Genomic DNA, 21,620 nt, shown 5'->3' on the forward strand with positions numbered 1-21,620 from the left:
TTAGACTCCAGTGTCTTTGGGGTCCAATGTGGACTGAAGACCAGAAACTTTTTAAGTGGCCCTTAGTGCTAGATTGGAACTCTTAGGTAATCAACTTCCTGGACAGAGCAGCTGTTAGGATCAGAGCCTCTCCAGAGTGCAGACAACCATCATTGTACTACCCAACAATCTAATAAATTTTCTTTTATGATATGAATACATTCTGTCTGCTCTTTAACTTTAGAGAATCCCAAAATAGTGAAGACTGAGATCAGGTAGGTTCAGCTTGGTGGAGTTGCCATGACTCATACTGGTGGCTTTTTCAGGGGAGGGAAGAAGACCTCTGTGTACTCTCCTTGTTGCTTGATATGTTGTTTCTCACATGTCCATGTTCTTGCCCTGATGTTATCTCTCATACAGCTATGGGAGGTAGGGCCAGGCCAGGAAGGTGATATTAGGACTTTCAGCCATTGTGAGCGAAATAAATCTCTTTCCATTATAAGAGATCAACCTCAGGTGTTTTGTAGAGTAACAGAAAACCAACAAGCAGATAGGAAGGACCAGGTATGGAAAAAAGTGTGAATTGGTTCCATGCACTTGCCACCTCCTAGGAACCTATTGGGAACCTGTCTGAGATCTGTCCTGTTGAGTTCTATGGAGGTTTTATTACATAGGCATTCTTGAATACATTACTGGCCACCAGTGACCAACTGAATCTTGAATCCCCTTTTCCTTTGTGGTCTGTGGTAGTTTGAATAAAAATGGCTCCATAGGTTCATAGGGAGTGACACTTTTAGGAGGTATGGCCTTGTTGGAGTAGGTATGGCTTTGATGGAGGAAGTGTGTCACTGGGGGTGGGCTTTGAGGTCTCAGAAGCTCAAGTTCAGGCTCAGTGGCTCGCAGTCACAGGAAGACCTGCTGTCTGCAGATTAAGAACTCTCAGCTCCTCCTCCAGCAGCACATCTGCCTGCATGCCACCAGGTTTCCCACCATGATGATAATGACTAAACCTCTGACACTGTAAGCAAGCCCCAGTTAAATGCTTTTCTATGTAAGAATTGCCACGGTCATGGTGTCTCTTCACACCCGTAAAACCCTAAGTAAGACATGGAGGTTGACAATCCCCAAAGACTTGAGACATTCCAGAGATTTTAGTAATTGTATTCTAGGAAACAAGACCAAAGAACAAATACATATTTCAGTATATCACAGTACACACATGATTTAAAATTTCCTAGTGGCCAGCAGTATATTTTAGATAACTCAACATACTCAAACTAATTTTAACACATAGTCAACAAAACACATTATTATTGAGGGGTATTATTTTCTCTCTATGTATGCCTTCAAAATAAACATATAATAATTGCACGTATTTATGTGATATAGTGTGTAATTTGATACATATCCAATGTATAACCACTAAATCATGTTAATGAGCATATCCATATCACCATTTCTTTCACCTGAAAAACTTTGAAATTATCTTTTTTAGTTCTTTATAAATTATATAATAAATGGCCATAAACTGGCTCCCCCCCCCCCCGCAGCCTTTCCTTTTAGCTTTTGAAAACCGGTGTATGCTTTCTACTTCCACAAGTCTCAGTTCAGACACTGAATTTTCAGTGGCTCAAATGAAATAGTCTGATGAAAAAATAACCTGATATGGTGAGTTAGCATTCTTCCCTTGACAGAAGCTACAGTCATGTGGGAGACGAGTCTTTCACTGGGTGTGCCTGGGGGATGCTCATGGTTGAGGTGAGAAGATGATGCTGGTGGTGAGTGGCACGGCGCCCTGGCTGGGCTCCTGCCCTGTGTAGGTGGAGAGAGGGAGCTGAGTGACAGCACTCCTTTGTCACGTCCTGCTTCCTGACTGTGGCTGTGATAGGACCATATACTTGAAGCATTTTCTGCCTTGACTTCCTTCCTCGACATAATGGACTGCTCCCTTCCACTGTCAGTCAGAATAAACCCTTTCCTCTTTAACTTGTTTTTGTCAGAGTATTTTATCACAAAAATAAGAAAAGTGAAGACAATTGTGTTTAGTGAAAAAAATATTCCTGTTTTACTTATTTTTTCTTCCTTTTATTAAGGATTTCACACATGCATGTAACACGTTTTGCTTAAATCTACCCCCTCATTCTCTCTTCTCAAATACCTCCCCTAAGACCTCTACCACTTTCCCTCCCCAATTTCATGGGCTATATTTTCAAACCCACTGTGTTCACTTAGTGCTGTCTGTATGAGCAGGGATGTGACACCATCTACTGGAACATGAGAGGCCTCTCAGGGACAACATCCCTGAAGAAAATGATCTCTCCTATAGCAACCGTCAATTGCCAGCAGCTTCTCAGCGAGGGTTGGTCTTCATGAACCTCTCCCCTATCCCTGCTGGGATTTATGCTGGCTTGATCTTACGCAGGTCTCATGCATACAGTCATGGCTGCATGAGGTCTTGTGTTCAATGGCCCTGTGGTGTCTGGGAAATAACGTTCCACTGTGGATGTCTACTACCTCTGTCTCTTGCAATCTTTCTGCCACCAGCCTGGGTTAAGTTTTACCTCAGCTTATTATCTGTAAAAGTGGAAAAATAATAAGCTGCTGCCTAGGATGCTTCCAGAGTGACATAGGCAAGGAATATTCTTATGACTGATGGGACAGCATCTCAGGGCTCTGCCTGATGTACTCTTTGTAACATGGACAGGACTCTGCCCGGGGAAGAATAGCCATTACTAGTTTTTATCAGGCTTGTGGCTTGAGGTGACAGGTGGCATTTTTCAGTCCACACAAACAAACTCAGTCTCTGAGCTCCCTCATCCCACTGAAAGCTTGCTTTTTTTATTTACAGCTTCAGATTGATCTGGATCGATCTGTTCTCAAACCTTCTCATCAAGAGAGTGCAAACAAAAAAGCAAGGAGAGAAGGCTGGGGTTCCTGTAGCCTCCCTCTGCAGGCGGTGCTGGGTGTCTGGCCAACTTCCCACTGGTTCGAAAAACAACCAGAGATGTGAGCCCAGAGAAGCCCTCTGCGTTCTCTGCAGAAGAGAGCATCACAGGCACATCTGCGCATCTGTCAAGCAAACAAAGAATATGTGCTGCTCTCAGGCAGGCACTAACGTTAGCCGAGTAAGAGCCCTTTGGGGACCAGGGAAAGGAGGTTTGCATTGGAAAATGAACCACTGTATGTGAATTTATAGCACTGCTTTTCCGACAGAGAGCATGGGATATTTTTCTCTGGGAGATTAAGGTTTACTAGTGGATTCAAGTGCAACTTCGGAGAGTGGTGGAGGTATTAGATGTGGCAGGATCACAGTATTGTTTTATTGGCAATTAGATTTCAAACTGGCACGAATGTATGAAAATAAGTCTCAATTATGGGCCTGTGAGGTTTCTCCATCATCTGTCAACAGTTTGCTCCTTATGCCACAACATGTGTGCCTTTGGAGGAAAGATGATTTAATAGAGCAAGAGAGGGGAGGTGCCGCTCTCCAAACCACCCTGGAGTTTATAGCAGGTGCCTGTACTTATGACTTCCGATGCAGAGAGAAATTTAAACTTGGGTGTGCATGCGTGGGCGTATGTGGACACACCTATGTAAACGCACCTTTGAAAACTCTCAGACTGGCAGAGATGGAATACAACTTTTGGCAGGCAAGAGCCCAACTTTCGTACTTTACGGTTTCAAAAGATAAAGTTCGCCGGGGGTCAGGGCTGAGTCTGACTGACACAGCCACAGGAGGAGGTGCTGGAGCTGTAGCCAGCTGCACCCTGTTCTGCTGGTAAACGTATGGCAATTGGTTCTCTGGGACGGTTACAGCCTGGTTTGAAGTGCTTGCCCATTTCCGTGGTGTAAACACTCCGTCCGCGGCTGATGTCATCCGGTGAGTGATGTGATGCCGCTGAGCATAAGGTTTGACAGAGCCAGGTCTGGAGCTCATTGGTCAGGGCCTCGAGGGTGCTGATGCGGTTTGTGGCGTGTCTTCTGAGCACCTGCTCTCTGTCCTGGGCAGAGTACTCTGGTTGTTCCTGGGCTACCCTCTGCGCAGCCTATTGTGCTTGCATAGAGTGACGCCATCAAGGTGCTTGATGGAGGTCCGTGTCACTCAGTTTATGCTATCTCTCTCTACACTACTGTTAGGGATACCTATGACCCACAAAGTCTCTGAGAGTGAGGCTCAGTCAAGACTCTGCTAGGACTTAGAGGCTACAGATCTGTGGAGTCACTGTGCGACTTTGTCCCATAGGAACAGTGCTGTAAGAAAATAGACAGGGAGAAAAACAAAGCCACGAGACAGGGAGGAAGAGCTCCTGGACCAACCCCTCCTTTCTGGACTTTTTATTTAACAGAATCAACAAAACCCATCGTTTCTTTATCAACTGTTCTACTCCTGGCGGAAAGGGTGTATTATTTCTGGGGGCTGTACTAAAAACTCTCCATTGTCTTTGGGACCTGCTGATTGGCCTGCTGATTGTTAGTGTTCCAACACCGTGAACACTGTCTATCATGGTCGCTCTTAAAGCTAGTTTGGCAAGGGGAAGAGAATATACCCCTCTTAAATGTCTTGATATGGCTATTTTATTGTGTTTCAGTGACAAATATCTCCCAAATCCAATGGCTGTTGCTACTGCAGATGCATTCTTTGCTCATGTCTGTTGCCATTTTTGTTGGTTGTGCCTCTGATCTGTGTTGCTCACCCTAGAACTCAGCTTGGTAAAATAATCCCCACATAGTGCATGCTGTTCTTGTGGAGAGGGGAAAGGGAGTGCGGGTGGAAGCTTGGGTGCTCCCCCTGATGTTTCTGCTTAGATATTTGTTACTTTTCTTCACGTTCACCTGGGCAATAGAAGCTTCATGGCAGGGAGGCACACCACAGACCACAGCGATGGGGAGGAATTAATAATCTATGTGTTAATGCTTGAGGCATGAAAATGGGGAGTAATATACAGGCAGCTACATATATTAAGAGGAAATATGGAAAAACAAAAAGGCCTTATCTTGAGAAATCAAACATGTGAGTGTGTACAAACCCAGCAATCCCATTCCTTGATGAGGTAACCTGAGAGCCCCTCATGTATGGGCACCACCGATGAACAGATGAGGTTACAACCTGCTTAGAATGCCGCACAGACCACCATCACTCACTCAAATACCCGTCCATGAGTGAATGGGCATATCAATTAGAAAAGAGAACGTTTGGCAGTTGAAATGCAACATTACTCATTCAGGCAACCGGAACTAAACCTAGAGGTCCCAGATAAAACAACACAATAACATGTAGATAGGAGCCGGGCTTGGTGGGGAGAAAGAACTTAGGAGTAGTGGGGGTGGGGGAGAGAGGGCAATGGGGATAGAAAATGACCAAAATATATTATATACGTTCGTGAAATTGTCAAAGAACAGTAAAAAAAAAAAAAAAAAAAATCAGCCTTAGCCTTCTAAAAAACATGGCTGCGTCTTAGAGACATAATATAGACTGAGATAAGCAAATTGACGAAAAACCACATGCAGTGACTCCAAGTTTGTTATTCTTTTTTATATTAAAACACTGTAAAATTGTAAAGGAATGATCCATGTACAATTCAGAATTTGCTGCCTTTGGGTAGGTGATGCATGCAGATGGGGTAGGTGCATATGAGTGCCTGGTAAACACGAGAGTTGGAGGACGGCCATCTTAATATCACACAGTTTAATCTGCATTTGCAAAATTTACTCTTCCATTGCTGCTATCAAATACTATTCAAATATAGTTAGGAAAAATGAAAAAAAAAAAAACAACAACAACAACAAAAAAAAAAAACAAAAACCCGGACAAACCAAGGAAGTAATTTAGGCTTATTGTTGTTTTTGTTTCTTTTTGGTGTTTTGGGTTGAATTTAGGGCCCTGCATATTCTAGGCCACATCTCTACCTATGAATTCTACCCCCAGTCTCAAGAAATAATTTAAAAATAGACAAAGGTGATTACAAAGAAGAGCCATCTTTGAAAAGTGGGATTCTTTGGAGCAAATTTGGCCAATTTTGTTGGAGGACAAATATCAGGGATTTGGGGTCACAGGTGGGGCATTAGGTATCCTGGCCCCTCAAGAAAGGCCTTTGGCTGAGATCACTGAGTCTCTTCATGGTGGGGGAGAATCTGAACTCACTGGGCCAATGCTGCTCTCATAAGACTTCACCTGCCATGAACTCTGTCCCACAGATCTACATAGGAGGCTGCTTTAGGGTTTATCCCAGATATTTTGATTACATTGTCTGTTCCTAAGATATGAACTACTCTGAGTGTACAGCGAAGGCCTCATTTTGGCCTGGGACAAATGGAAAAGGCTACCTTGATGACTGTCTTACCCACTGTGGTGATTCGAGTGAGAATAGGCCCATATGCTTGAATCTGTGGTCCCCAGTTAGTGGAACTACTTGGGAAGGATTAGAAGGTGTTGGGGAAGGTGTGTCACAGGGGTTGGGCTTTGAGGTTTCAAAAGCCCTAGCCAGGTCTTCCCACCCCCCATTCCCTTTCCTCACTTGCTACCTTTGGATCAGGATGTACAGCTCTCAGCTACTGTTCCAGCACCATGCCCATCTGACTCCTGGTATGAAGATCCTGGACTAACCTTCTAAAACTGTAAGCAAGTCCCCAGTTAAATAATTTTCTTGATAGGAGTTGCCTTGGTCATGGAATGTCTTCACAGCAATAGAATAGCAGGTACGACCCCCACCGTGCATGCTATCTTCCTCCGCTGCAGTGGTGTCCTGCTGGAGAACTCCGCCACCTGTTTCAATCTAAGGTAGGAGGAAGACACTTCAGGTGATAGAGTCTAGGTCTCTCCCAAAGTGACCCAAGAATACTTAGCTCAGCTATCAGCATCTGCCTATGCAGATCACATCCTGCTACTGAGGGAAACCCATCACGGTGGGACAATGCCAAGAGTTCAATTTCATTTAAGTCTATTTCCTCACTCCATTAGTGTGTGTGTAAGGAGGTGGGGCTGTGAGGAGGGTGGAGGAAGTGAGACCAGAAGTCAAAGAACAGTGGGATCTGCTCAGCCTCTGAGCCAGATGCATGCCTAGCCCCGGGATCCCTGAGCTTTCCTTACCCACTTACAGGCATGTGCAAAAGCCACCCTTTGCTCACTTCTGAGCAGGGAGCATGGAGACCCTATCCATTTGGGCTTATATAGCTTCTACTAGTGTGCTGATTGTTTTTTTGTCTGCTTGATACAAATATAGACATATGTAGGAAGAGGAGTTCTTAATTGAGAAAATGTCTTTATGGGAGTATCCTGTAGGCAAGTCTTTGACATAGTGCCTTGTTTAATGCTTTATGTCAGACGGTACAGTCAACTGTGGGCGCTACCCCACCTGGGCAAGCGGTCCTGGATGGTATAAGAAAGCAGACAGAGTAGGCCCTGAAGAGCAAGCCAGTAAGCAGCATTCTTCCATGGCCTTTGCTTCAGTTCCTGCCCTGACTTCCCTCAGTGATGGACTGTGACCTGAAAGTTGTAAACTGAAATAAACCTGTTGCTCCTTGAGTTGCTTTGGCTGTGCTGGTTTGTCATAGCGACAGAGATCCTACTAAGATGAGTAATCTGGACGCTTTTGGTCACAAGTAACAGAACTAGGAGAGAAAAGGCAAATTTTCTTGGTCCAGTGCAGTTAACAGAGACCAGCTTTAAGTGGCATTTGATTCAGAACTCATTCTGTCCTGGGGCTTGATTTCCCCCTTCTGCTTCCTGACTCTGTCTCTGGCTTCAGTCCCAGGAATTTCTTCCCACCCCTGTCCAGGGTTCTCCCAGTGGCTATGCAGAAGTCCTGCAGGAAATGGTGAGTCTATGTGTCCCTGACTGCCCCACCGGAAGCCCCAATGTTTATCATGTGTCCTGGCATGAACACATGCCTCCTTTTCAGCCAATTACAGCATTGGAAATGGGATGCACTAAGTGGAGAAGCCAGGCCACATGATATTCTCCAGAACAGATAAGGAGGGATAATATTAACTTTTAGACAATTTTGTAGGTCTTTGAATGAAGAGCAAAGGCCATGAGGTACCAGGATGCTGAAGCGATCATCAACAAACTGTCATTTCCAAACTACTCATGTTCTAGTGAGCATTGGCCATTCAAAAGAGCCCTGTATATCTTGAAGATGAAGGTTCATGTTGCCAAAGATGTATTTTCCTCTCTGGCTCTTTGTGTTTTAAATTTAATTCTCCCACCTATCCCTCATTGTCCTTCTCAGGTCTGTGCCTCCCAAGTGTTGAGATTACAGATATGTGCCACTATACATGGCTTATGCTGAGTTTTAAAAACTAGGTCAACCTGACCACAAGCTAAGGACATATGAAAGGAGAGAACTTCAATTAGGCAAATGCCTCCATAAGACCAGGTTGTGAGCAGGCCTATCAGGCATTGTGGGTGGTGCCATCCCTGGGCTGGTAGTTCTGGGCTCTCTAAGAAAGCAGGCTGAGCAAGCCATGAGGAGCAAGCCAGTAAGCAGCACCCCTCCATGGCCTCTGCATCAGCTCCTGCCTCCAGGTTCCTGCCTTTTCTGCTTTTGATGATGAACTGTTATATGGAACTGAATGAAATAAGTCCTCCCTCCCCCCTCAACTTGCTTTTTGATCATGGTGCTTCATTGCAGAAAAAAAAAAAACCCTAGCTAAGGAAAAAATGGTACCAGGATTGTGGGGAATTGCTGTGACAGACCTGACCATGTTGCTTTGGGGTGAGCGTGGTTGTAGAAGGATTTTGGAAACGTATGTGAGAAAAGCCATTCAATGCTTGGTGAACCATTCTTTAGGAGTTTGGAAGGTAAGAATGTTGAGGGCAATGTGGAAGGTGGAGGCCTGGCTTGTGAAGTTTCAGAGGGAAGTTTAAAGACTCTCTAAGGTACAGTGACAACTTTGGGAATTTGGTTTCTTTAAAAAAAACACAGCAATATGATAAGACTATGTTTTAGCTTTAATCCCAGGGGTGGGGATATGGGGCTGCTTTTGAGTAGCTGACTATGACTTGCCTCCTGCTCTGGCAGAGCTGTGGTTTTGCCAGCCGCAGATAGTCTCTGCAGTTATGTGACGTTTGGAATGTCAGGGCTTTTTCAGACTATAAACACTGGAGCCCCAACAGGGAGTAGTTGGTTTGTTATTGGTTGCTCTTTGTTACATAGTCATGCACAAAGGAGAGACAATAACAAGGAGAAATTATATACCCTGATGGTGAAGATCAAACTTTCCCCAAGTAGCTCAATGCCTCTAACTAGCAGGAAATAGTCTAACAAAACCGTTGCTCCCTTTTCTCTCTCATCTAGTGTTAGGAGGTTGAAAGAGTGGAAGAGAAGGGGTGGAGGAGGGTGGAAGAAAGAAGAACCTACCAAGTAGCAAAGACCAGCTACACTCAGGACCATTTGTTATTTTGAATTAAGATTCTGGGGTCCTGGTTAGCAGGGGCTGAAGAATTAGCTGTGATTAATGAGGTACCAGAACCACTAAACTGAAGCCTTTGCTTTGCTGGGATTCTCCATGCTGGTCAGCTAGAGCTGAGAAATTAGCAGTGATTAAGAAGAGATCAGCACCACTGAGGTGAATTCTTCTGGGAATTGTTTCCTGAGAGTCAGCACAGAGAGCTGTGTTTCAGAGGCAGCCAAGGTTGTACCTCGTATTGGCATCTGACCTTGGTAGTCTGAGTCACCCCATCCTGGGTTTGAAGGCATGAAGGGGTCATGAAGAGCACCTGAGACCTGGCACTGTGGGAGGTCATTGGTGAAGGTGCAGATCAGTGGCAGTTGAAGGCCCAAGTCTGGAGGTGAGTTATGCAGAGAGGCTGAGGTTGGGCACCATGAAGTGAGCCTACAAGAAGCTAATGGGAAAGCACAGCCCAACTGCAGCAGGAAACCTTGACATTTTGGGAATGCCAGTGCAATGGGACAACCACCATGAACAGCAGCAGCTGTGGAGTGAAGCCAGCGAGAGCCCAGAAGACAAGCTGTGTCTGCTGCTGAGGGCAGAGCCAGAGAACCAACACAGCCCCTTGGAGAAGCCCAGAAGGTCATGAGTGTATCCAGGACCTTGAACATTGAGTTATTTACACTTTTGGGGTTTGGTTTTGCTTTTATAAATTTTAAAAATTTTAATTTTTGTGACTATGGCCTGGTTCTCTCCTCTCAAAGTAAGAAAGTATTTAACTTAATTTTGATTTTATAGGAGCCCACAGTTAAGAGATATTGTATTTAAAAGACTTTGAATTTTAAAAGAGATTAACCATTTTAAAGAGCCTGAACTTTTAATGTGTTTGAATGTGTAAAGACTGAGATTATTTATATTTTTTAATGTGAGCTCTTTGGGATGAATGAGAAAGAAAAGGTAATAGCTTAACACCGATTTGTTTGTGTTTCAAGTTGACCAAGGGTCAATTGTGCTGGATAGCTTTATGTTAACTTGACACAAGCTAAGGTCATCTGAGAGGACAGAGCCTCAATTAAGAAAGTTTGCCTTCATAAGACTAGGCTGTGGCAGGCCTTTGGGGCACTGTCTTAATTAGTGATTGATAAGGGGAGAGCTCAGACGATTGTGGGCGGGGCCATCCCTGGACTGGTGGTCCTGGGTTCTATAAGAAAGCAGGCTGAGTAAGTCATTAGAAGCAAACCAGTAAAAAGCACCCCTCCAAAGCCTCCGTATCAGCTCCTGCCTGCAGGTTTCTGTCCCGTTTGAGTTCCTGTCCTGACTTGTTCTGTCCTTGTCCTGTTCTGTCCTGATGAACAGCGATACGGAAGTGTAAGCCAAATAAACCCTTTCCTCCCCAACTTGGTCAGGTCATGGTATTTCATCATAACAATAGAAACTCTAACTAGGACACTCAGAGAGTACTTACTTTTCTTTAAGGGCATTTTCAAGCATACAGAAACAAAGAGCATATGACCCCTCACCTGGATGTCAAACACAAACACACCCAACTTCAATCATTGTTTGGACACAGGTTTTGATTTTTACAAGTTTCAAATTGGTACATAGTTTGAATCTATTTTTTCCATTGTGTGTTCTTCCACATTGTATTTAGAAAGAACACAGATGACTATAGAGTACCATCTTCTTGTTTTGACTTTTGTTACAGTGCAATGAGGAGTGTCTCCGACAGGATCTTTCCCAAGTGTCCGGTTTCTCAGCTCTGTTTATTGAATCATCCACCCTGCTGTCCTGTCCTGCACTTGATCCTTAGTTCTCCTGTGCAGCTGTCTCTTGCTGTCTACTCCTTTGCTTTGTTGATCTGCCTAGTCTTGCCTGATGCTGGTGATTTAATTTCATAGGTGGATATAGAAGTTTTGTAGCAGGCTAGAGAGATGGCTCAGAGGTTAAGAGCACTGGCTGCTCTTCTAAAGGACCTGAGTTCAATTCCCAGCAACCGCATGGTGACTCACAGCCACTTATAATGTGATCCGATGCCCTCTTCTGGTCTGCAGGCGCACATGCAGATGGAGCATTTAATTCCTAAAATAAATAAATAAACAAACCTTAAAGCACAGAAGTGTCTACAGCCACCTGTCTTCCTTCTCTTCCGTCCAGCATTTTCTTGTCTAGCTTTTTTCAGATGACACTTAGAATCGTTTTTCCGAGGAACGGGCTTTCTTTACAATTGGCTCAAGTCACAGGTTGAGTTGGAAAAAATCAACATTTTCTCTGCTTCAATCTAGAACTGTGGCACATCCCTGTTGACTTAGGTGTTTTAAGTCTGATGCAAATAAAAATAGATGGTCTGCTTATCTCTCATAAGGGATGTTTCTGGGTCAATGATGTATTTTGCTGTGTTCACAGACAGGAGAGTTAGAAATTTCAATTTTGTCTTTTTTCTCCATTCTCAGAGTCTTTATTTTCATCAAGTCTGAATTGGTTTGAAAGTTTCAGACAGCACACGGGAGAAGGCGCCTCCCATTTTGCTCCTAATGTCCAGGGAAGGACATGAAGCTGTTGCTGAGACAGGAGACCATTCTTACCCTGCCTGGTCTAACCATGTGTTCTTAAGAAGTCATTTTGCTCCTCAGGCTCTCAGGCTCCTCGATTGCTAAAGAACTTGGATTATTTCCTTCCTCTTCCTTAACATGGTATTTATTTCTAGCCTTTTCTTTCTTCTCTAGGAGAATCTCAGTTCCTTGCAGGAGGTCTGCCTTCTTTACAGCTGTAACTAAAGACATTTCTTAATGGTGGAAATTCAGTCCCACATTTTGGTATCAACACTAGAGTCTGGCTAATTACTCCTGTCTCTGTTCATCCCAAATGCAATTTTGCAATAATCTAGAATATTCATCTGCAATACAGATAGCGACTGACCAGTGACAAGCTTCCCTGGGATATATTTTAGCACTTTCGGCAATCTAGGCGATCACCCCAAAAGTACTGTGTCATCAGACCTCATACTCTCCCAGTGAGAAAGGTGATATCCTTGTCTTAGCTCAGAGAAGACGAGGAGCTAGGATCACCCCAACAGTGGTGTGTGGGAACAAGGTTAACACCATGATCCTGGCGGGCCAGACCACGCTCTTCCTGATCGTTATCCACCGGAGAGCCTGGCAATACCTCATGCTAGGCAGTCAGCTGGAAAGGATAATCTGTTTCCCCTCTGCCTTTGCCACAGGTCCTGCTCTGAGCAGTTCAGTCACGCTGATGCTTCATGCTGTTCTCCCCCACCCCTATTTTTAGCATCTTTCCGGAAGGCCTGTGGCCAGCCAGTTCTCTGGTGTTACACTCCTACCCACTGAGTCGCAGTCTCGGCCAACTCTTGTTCTTGTGACAAGAATAGCAGCCTGGAGTGCCATGGAGGACTGCTGGGTGGTGAGGAGGGTCCGGAATAAAGGGTCCCAGAGGACAGAAGCAGATGGCTTGAAGTTTGATAGCAATAGTGCAGGAAGCACCGAAAGGGGCAGAGGCAGCCGCTGCAAGTTGATTGCGTGCCTTCCCGCAAGTCTCCAGCTTCCTCTGCTTCTGTTTCCTCCTTGCCAAAATGGAGACTAGATACCTCTGATGTGCTAGAATGATGAACATCCATGGAATCCAGCTCGAGACTGGGCAATTTTGTGTATCTATTTTCACAAATAGAAGAAACTAAAAAGTAGGAGCGGGGTACATCAAATTCCTCCAACTCCGGATGTTGGGGCCCCTGTGTGTGTGGTGGTGGGGGTTGGGGGAGAGTGGAATTGACCATGTGGGCCTCCGAATGTGTCTGAGTCACAGAGATTTCATTATGGAGCTCTTGGACTAGGTGCATTTCTAGGGTGTACTGCAGCAGCAGGTCAGTGGTAGAGAGGATGGTGACATGCTTTGTTGCTGAGGGACAGTTTCTGTGTGTGTTAGACTCATTCAAGTTTTACTTTGGTAGTTGGCGCTCTTAGTTTTCCAAGTTGAGGATGAACAAACAGGCCAGTGGGCTTAAGTAATTTTTAGAACAGATTTGTTGATTTTTATTTCATATGTTTGAATGTTTCGCTTGCAGGTATATAAGTACATGACATATGTACAATGTCTGAGGGGGACTTTAGGTGTCCTACGACTGGAGTTGCAGGTAGTTGTGAGCCCCCGTGTGGAGGCCGAGAACCTCTGCAGCAGGTGCTCAGAACTGCTAAGCTGTCTCTCTAGCTCTAGAGTTTTAAGTCTCATTAGGTTATGAATCTGGGGATGGGCATGAATGTTAGGCCAGTTGTGCATCTTAAGGGATTCTCAATCCAGTGAGTCAGAAACTCTGGAGCAGGACTCTGGGGTTAATATTAGTGAAGGGTATCAGAGAGATTCCAGCATGTGGTCACAGACTGGGAACTTCTGGGTCAGACATCTATAGGGCAGGCAGCCGAGTGTGGGGTGAAAGAGACCAGATAGAGAAGATTCGAGGGTGTGTAGGTTGGTTGGGATGTGAGTGAGACAATGGTCATTTCCTCTAGGTCTGTGAGTCCTGCGTGTGTGGGTAGAGTCATCCTGGGACTGAAGAGAGTTGAAAAAGAAATTGTACCTGCACCCACGGTGTGCTCACTTCTCTTACTGTCAGGGTCCCTGATGTGATGCAGCATGACCATTGGTCCCACACCTCTGCATTGCATGAGGTGTCAGTCATCCAGAGGTGACAAGGTTCCCAGAAGCATGTGGAGCAGTGTAGGTCATACGCAGACAGTGGACCACTTTACCTAAGGTACTGTGGATCTCAGCGTTCAGGGAAAAGAGATGGAACCGGCCCCATGGGTCCCAAGGGGCATCTAGGTGTTAATGTATGTGATTGGAGAGTTCAGTATTCCTGTGTAGGCACTTGTATGATGTATGACTGGATATGCATGCCTGTGAGAAGGTGTGTATGTGCATGCGTGTGTCTGTACACCTGTATCATTGCATGTATACATGAGTATAGATGACTTCATTTGTATAGTTATGGGGCACACGTGTGTGTGCATTTACATGGTGTTATGGTCATGGGTATGCATGAGTGGATGTGTGTATGTATGTTGACGGCAGCATCTGCATCAAGGGCCTGTATGTGTGTACTGATGTAAACAGTACGGTGTTTATGTGTGGATACTTGCGTATGTGGTTGACCATGACTAGATTCTTGTGTTGGTATCAGCATCTGTGTGTGGATCTGTGTGTGTGTGAGTGTTTGTGCAGGGGAGGGCCTGGGCTGTGGAGTTAGGGGTCTTCTCTTTGCTCCCAACAGATGGCCCAGCAAATGAGGCCCCTCTGCCACCTGCCTGACACACTCCCGAGGGCTCTGCTTCCTCCCTCCAGTCCTGCTGGCAGCCCTAAGCTGTTTTTTCCCTCCCTTGCTTCCCCCTGACATCTGCCCTCCTTGGCTGGTGTGTGGAGAAGATGGTGTCAGGGAAGAGCTGACAGGCCGGGCCGGCTTGGCCTGCACCCACTTTGGCAAGGCCAGGGAGTAGGTGGGGGCTCTAAATTTTGTTCTGTTTGTGTGTGCATATGTGCATGTGCACCTGTGTGTGCTCATGTGTGCGTGTGCGTGGCTGGGACCACAGCAGGGAGGTGCAGCCCGCTGCCATCTCCTGTGCCTGGGCTCTGTCATCAGGGCTCTGTCGTCAGGGTGGCAGGCAGCCCAGGATAGCAAGCCTGTGCTTTGCAGACAAAAATGCCAGATGGTGAGGATAGGGGGTGTTCCTGGCCTGGCTGCCAAGGGCAAGGAGGCTTCTGTGCTCTGGAGAGCAGGCCTGTGATGCTCACGTGGGCTGCTGTGTTTTTTTTTTTTTTTTTTTTTTTTTTGTTTTGTTTTTGCTGGTGAAGACGTCATGTTTTTTGAATATTTCAGGATGCATTCCCCTTTGGATTTCCATCTGCTTGTTAAAAAATACGGCTTTCAAGTTTGAGCTATTTTGATGTAAGAAGAGTGCAGTTTCCTGCAAGGGAGACAAAGCACTTATTTTAAACAGAAAATATATAGTTATCAATTAGTTCCAATAGCATCACCAAAGTGGATTGCTGGGAAGGCTCAGCTTCTGGATTGCCCAGCCAGCCCCAGGGTGGGGTAGATCTGTTCCTTCTAGCAAATAGAGGCATCTAAACTGTGCTTCCTGTTCGAAACTGGATCCATTCTGTGTGATTACCACACAACATGGTGGGAGCAGGCTTACTCAGGTGCACAGCAGGAATGTATCAGACTGGGCTCTGCTTGCCTGACTCCCACCAGCACGGTGTCACTCTGGAGAAAGCCTGGTGCTTTGTCCCCACCAGAATAACCCTTGAGCAGCACATTTCCTGATGACGGGGAAATGTGAGAACGAGGCCTGGCTGGTGCCTGCTTGGAAGCACAGCTGGAAGAACAGGCAGAAGGGAGCAGTCTGTCAGGGAAACTGGTGGCCTCTCACAGAAACAGCCAGCTCCCTACTGCTGGCATCTACACCCCATGCCTGCTCAGACTTTGGAGATGCTTGATGGTTTCATGTTGCATAAGGTCCAAATACCTCATTCCATCGTCCAGGTCATGGAAATTTTCATCTACCCTGTCACTTTTACTAATGTGCTCCAGGCTCTAAGAAACATTTGCCTTTTTTAAAAGCCAGGAAATTCTGGGGCAGAAGGGATGGCTCAGTGGGTAAGACCCTAGCTGCACAGGCACGAGGACCTGAGTTTTGATCCCAGCGCCCTTGTAAAAGCCAGATGTGGCCATGCACGCCTGTACTCTGATGGAGGCCGGGCAATCACTGGAGCTCACTGCCCAGACAGCCTAACTGAAAAAGCTGAGTTCCAGCTTCAGCGCCTGTCTTAAAAGTCTGTGGCAGAGACCGGTAGAGTGCAGGACTCCCAGCACCCCCTCATCCTGCACGTGTACCGGGGAACACATGTTCACCCATGTATGTTCTCACACATGCATAACTACACACATAATGCCAAATAAGCCTCGCTCTTCCCCAGACCTAGGAAATATTTCTTTTTTCTTTCTTTTTCACCTTCCTTCCTTCCTTCCTTCCTCCCTCCCTCCCTCCCTCCCTCCCTTCCTTCCTTCCTTTTCTTCTCTTGAGACAGAATCTTTCTATGTAGCACTTGTCCTGGAACTCACTAAGTAGGCTGGCCTTAAACTTACAGAGATCTACCTGCCTCTGCCTCCAGATTCTGAGGTTAAAGGCATGTGATACCATATCTGGCCAGGAGCTATTTCTTAATATTTGTATATTATATTAATATTCTATAATGGTTTGATAAGCTATTATAGAAACAGATAAGGCAGAGGCCAAGTTAAATGTCAGTTGGGCTTGTCCTCTCTGCAGAAAGCCTGTCCTGTACCTTGCATCATTTCATGCATAGCTCCTTTTCTTCTGGTTTGCCTAAACATCCCCTCCATTCTCTCCTCATGCTCCTCTTATGGGCTCTGGACACAAAAGCCCCATGTGACTCTTATCTGAAATGCCAGCTTTGTCTCCTTGAGGTCTGAGGTGATGGTTGGAGATTGTGTGCCCATTTTGGCATGAAACCTAGGTCCTGGCCCATGGGAGGTATTTTGTTTGCTCAAGTGCTAGCTTCCTTCACACAGATGTGATTCACAGCCTGAAAACTGATCTACTTATGTTGTTATTGTTAACACAGGGTGAGTGTGCCTGTATGGGTTGACCTGACCTTTGGGTGTGGACTATGTAAAAAAAGCAGAGCCCCAATCCACCAGGGAATAAGAAGACACTAAGTTGGAAGTCATTAGCTTTCATGCACTCCTAGGGGTTGGACTTCCGTCACCAGCCATCTTGAACATGGCTTCCTTGTCACTGTCTTGTGTGAGAAAGTTGCCACAGCTCCTTTCATTGCCTTTTCCCCTCTCAACACTATTCTGGTAGAATCCATTTCTGTCTTACTGGGAACAGTAGTCAAGCCAGCGGTCCTGAGCCAGGCATGTGCTGGTGCTGAGGTTAGAGAAATGGTAGAAATCAGATGCCTCTTGCCAGAAGCTCCCGTTGTAGGAGATGTAAAAATAGATGTTGAGAGAACTTTGTTAATGCTTCAGTTAGTGACAAGAATCAATTTTCAAATCGAAGCCCTGAGGAAAGAGACCTTCTCACCAGAAGGTCAGAAGGTCACCCATGGGGCATGATGTGATGATGTAAGTATGCGTATTTGGTGTGTGTGTATGTGCGCGTGCACGCGTGAGCATGCAGGGGATAATGGAGATGAGGCATGTAGGCAGATGGACTTGGGTCTTCTGAATGGTAACATCATCAATAGCCATGAACTTTGTCCTCCTATGAACTGGCAGAAGCTACTAATTTACACAGATCTGCCGTTTGGGAAGACTCCCTCAGTGTTCCTCCCATGATGGAGGACTGTGCTCAGCACAGGCAGAGCCGTGCGCACAGGGAGATGTGTTAGCAGGTGGAGTCAACAGTCTGGTCACGGTCTGGAAATGCGAGGTAGGAGTGGATGTGTCGCTGGCTCGCAATTTCTCATGTAAAAATATGTCTGGAGATGACTCAGCTGCACAAGGATTTCCTACAAAAGCATGATGACCTGAGTTTATCCTAGAATCCACACTTTAAAAAAGCCGCACATGATGGCACATGCTGGTAATCCTAGCTGGGGAGATAGAGACAAGGAACAGATTCATGGTGCTCGCTAGTGAGTCAACCTTGCTGAACTGGGAAGGCCAGTGAGCGGTCCTATATCAAAACAAAACAAAAGAAAAAAAAAAAACAACCAACCAACCAACCAAAAAACAAAAAACAAAAAAACCCCAAAAAAACAAAAACCAAAAAACAAAAAAACAAAAACAAACAAACAAACAACCCCTCAAAACCCCCCAAAACCAAGGTGGACTTGGCTAGAGATATAGCTCATTTGGTAAAGCATTCAAGCCCCAAGACAGTGTGAAAAACTGGGCAGAAAAGTGAATGCCTGAATCCCAGCACTGGGGAAGTAGCAGCAGGAGAATTTCTGGGGTGTGGTGGCTTGCCAGCCTAGTCAATTGATGAGTTCCAGGTTCAGTGAGAGGACTCACCTTGAAAACAATAAGTGGGGATTGGCTGAAGAAAACATCTATAGGGACCTTTGTCTTCCTCACACACATGTGAGCGCGTGGACACATGCATATACCCTATACATCCAGAGCAGGAAGCTTCTGAGGCACAACAGCCACAGTTGACCTGGGCCTTCACCTGCACACACACATGCCTATATTTATACCCACACATGCAACCACACCCACACCTCTCCCCACAACATCCCCAAGAATGTGGGAGACAGTAAGTCAGCTACGAATTATTGTGAAAGCTGACATCTCTGATGTTCTTTCTTCCTACTCATTACTGTTATTGTATGGCTTCTGGGGCTCCTGATAATAATTCTACATCCCATACAAGAAGAAAAGAAATGAGGTGCTAATTCCATCAGTTTCTGGTATTTGTAGAGCCAAATAAATGGCCAGAATTATTTTCAGCAGACTTTTGCTGGCATCTCTTTGAGCAGTTACTCATCCAAGGACCTCTCCTAGCTGCAAGGGAGGAGGGAACTATAAGAGTGAGGCTTGTCATGTTTGATTGATGCCATTATAGCCCACTTTTTCAGGCTTTGTACTTTGCCAGACCACAGCAAATCAGGGCTCTGATACCCGGGAAGTGGAGGATGGGTGTATCAGTGCAGGACTAGACACAGGGGTGTGCCAGTGTACACCCAGGCTGTACTCAACAAGGAGGTCCAGGTCAGGAGGTGGACTCTAGGGATTCCTGTTTGGTAGCAAATAGCCTGCTACTGACCCATCCCCACTGCCTCCCTTTTGTTGAAAGCAAAAGTGACAAATAATATTCAAAAATTCTTAAGTGGTTGTAGGTATCCTTGCTCTTATTTTTGATGAGAGTGTCTTACTTCTCTATTGTTGTGACAAAGCACCATGACTTCTTTCCTGCTTTAAAGGCAGTGGGGCCTGGGAGAACAGACTCTTAAAATTAGGCAGACTAAAGTCTCATGCAATAGCCAACTTTATTCAGAGCATCTGACAATTTATACTCTGAGGTTTAAGAAGAGTCACCTAAGCAAAACGTCCAATCACAAGAGCAAGCCTAATGTAGCAGACAAGCCACACATGGCAAAAACTATGTTTTTCTATAGATGCATGTGAACAAATAACAATAGCCAGCTGTCATGACTAATTTGAAGTAAACACATCTATCCACTAGATCTGAGAGGGACACAAATGCATAATCCAGGAATAATTCTGTGTTTTTGAAGAAACTGAGGTCACAAGACTCTTGTCTTGTTTTCTTGGCGTTTCCTCACAAGCACTCTGAATTTCTCCCGCATGACTCCATTCTTGAACCATGTTCTGGCATAAATAAGGCAATTCATAAGATAAAACACTTAATTTGAGGGGCACAGTTCCAGAGTGTTAGAGTCCATGATCATTATGGTGGGGAGCAGGCAGCAGGTAGGCATGGTGCTGGAGCAGTAGCTAAGAGTACATCCTGATATAGAAGTTGACGCAGAAAGAGGGATTGGCAAGGGCTTCTGAAACATCAGTGACACACGTCTTCCAACAAGTCCGCACCCCTACTTTTTCTTAAATAGTTCCACCAACTGGACACCAGGCTCAATATTTGACTCTATGGGGCAATTCTTAGTCACCAAAAATGGTGACTAAGTGTCCCTTAGTTGTCTCTTCTGTCCACAAGTATGAGGATGAGGCAAATGTAGATGTCAACTTTCCCCCCTCACTTTTCCTCTACATCCACCCCACACCCCAAAGACACACATGTGTGCACAAACACACACATACATGTGCACATGCACAGACACCCAGCTGCCATATATAGATATGCACACACTCCCACACACACTCACACCATATTCTTAAGGGCTTTGTGTGTTGAGGTGTCTTCACTGAGGAACTGTGAAGAAGTGATTTATATTATAAAAATGTAATATGTTAAAATTAGATCCTTTCCTCCCTCCCTCCCTCTCTCTCTGCTTCCCTTAATTTCTTCCTTCTTCCCTCCCTTCTTTCCTTTCTTCTCCCCTACCTTCTCTATTTCTCTTCTTCCTCCTTTCTTGGGAGGAAGGCCACTTGTGTCTTGTTACATATGCACAGGCTGAGTTTGGAGGTTGATCCTGAAGACATTCTATTGCCTGCTTTGCCCTCACACAGCTGAGAAGTGGACCTCTGTCATGCTGTCACACCCAGTTGCTGTTCCTTACTTGGAGATAGACCCAGACCAGGGAGTGTCACAAATCCTGGAGAGAAAAAGGCGAGGCTGTATCCATACACACATACCCAGCTGCCATATACATTCACCTAACTGCCTGGGCCTGAATGCCCAGCGTGAGCTACGCTGCATCAGGCATCTCGGCCTCTCCTTTGGAAGCACAGAATGGAGACTGATGGCTGACATGTCAGCATCTCAGAGGCAGGATGGAAGCCTGCAGTCACTAGGCTGGCTAGTCTCAGGAGGAAGGGAGGAGCCAGCATGGTTGGGGTGTGTGTGGGTGATAGAGAACAGCCTCCATCTGAAGCAGGAAGGCAATAGTGTGTGAGCCTCTTGCTAGAATTACGAAGTATTAATGTAGTATCATGAACCACACGGGAGGCAGCCCTCTAGGGCCTCAATGCTAGAGTGCTCTCCTGGGGACCAGGAATCCTAGGCTTGAGTCTGGCTCCTTTCTTAATGTGTGGGTGATTTTAACAAGTGCCTCTCTTTGCACCTGGCCCTCATCTCATCTTTGAGAAATGCAGAGAAGGAACTGGGAAGGCAGCTGAGGATTTCCCAATCTCCCCTCAGTAATGGGGTGCTCCAATCTTTACTAAGCATCTATGAGGAGCACCACCTGGCCTAGGCGTTGTGGCCTAGGGGTCTGAAGAAATGCCCTGCCATCACAGAGCTGTGACACCTGGGACACCTGCTCCTAAGGTCAAATGTGAGACGAGTTCCACAGGAAGGTGTCCAGAGGTCAGCATGCTCGAGCAAGAGAGGAGCTGGGTGTGGGAAGAGTCACAGGAGACTTCCTGGATGAAGGGGCCTAATGGGAAGGGCAGGACTCTAAAAGCAGAGAGGATAGAAGAACCTTCCATTTCTAGATTAGTAAAAGAATTTTTCTTGGGAAGCAATGCAGGAAGGGAAATGCACGTCCATGGAAGGCCTTGGAGAAGCACGAAGTTCTGCACCTCCCTGCCTGAGGTGTATCAGGCAGCCTTTCCTGAAGCTGAAAAGGAG

This window comes from Meriones unguiculatus, chromosome 9, assembly GCF_030254825.1.
Source record: "Meriones unguiculatus strain TT.TT164.6M chromosome 9, Bangor_MerUng_6.1, whole genome shotgun sequence".
NCBI lineage: Eukaryota > Metazoa > Chordata > Mammalia > Rodentia > Muridae > Meriones > Meriones unguiculatus.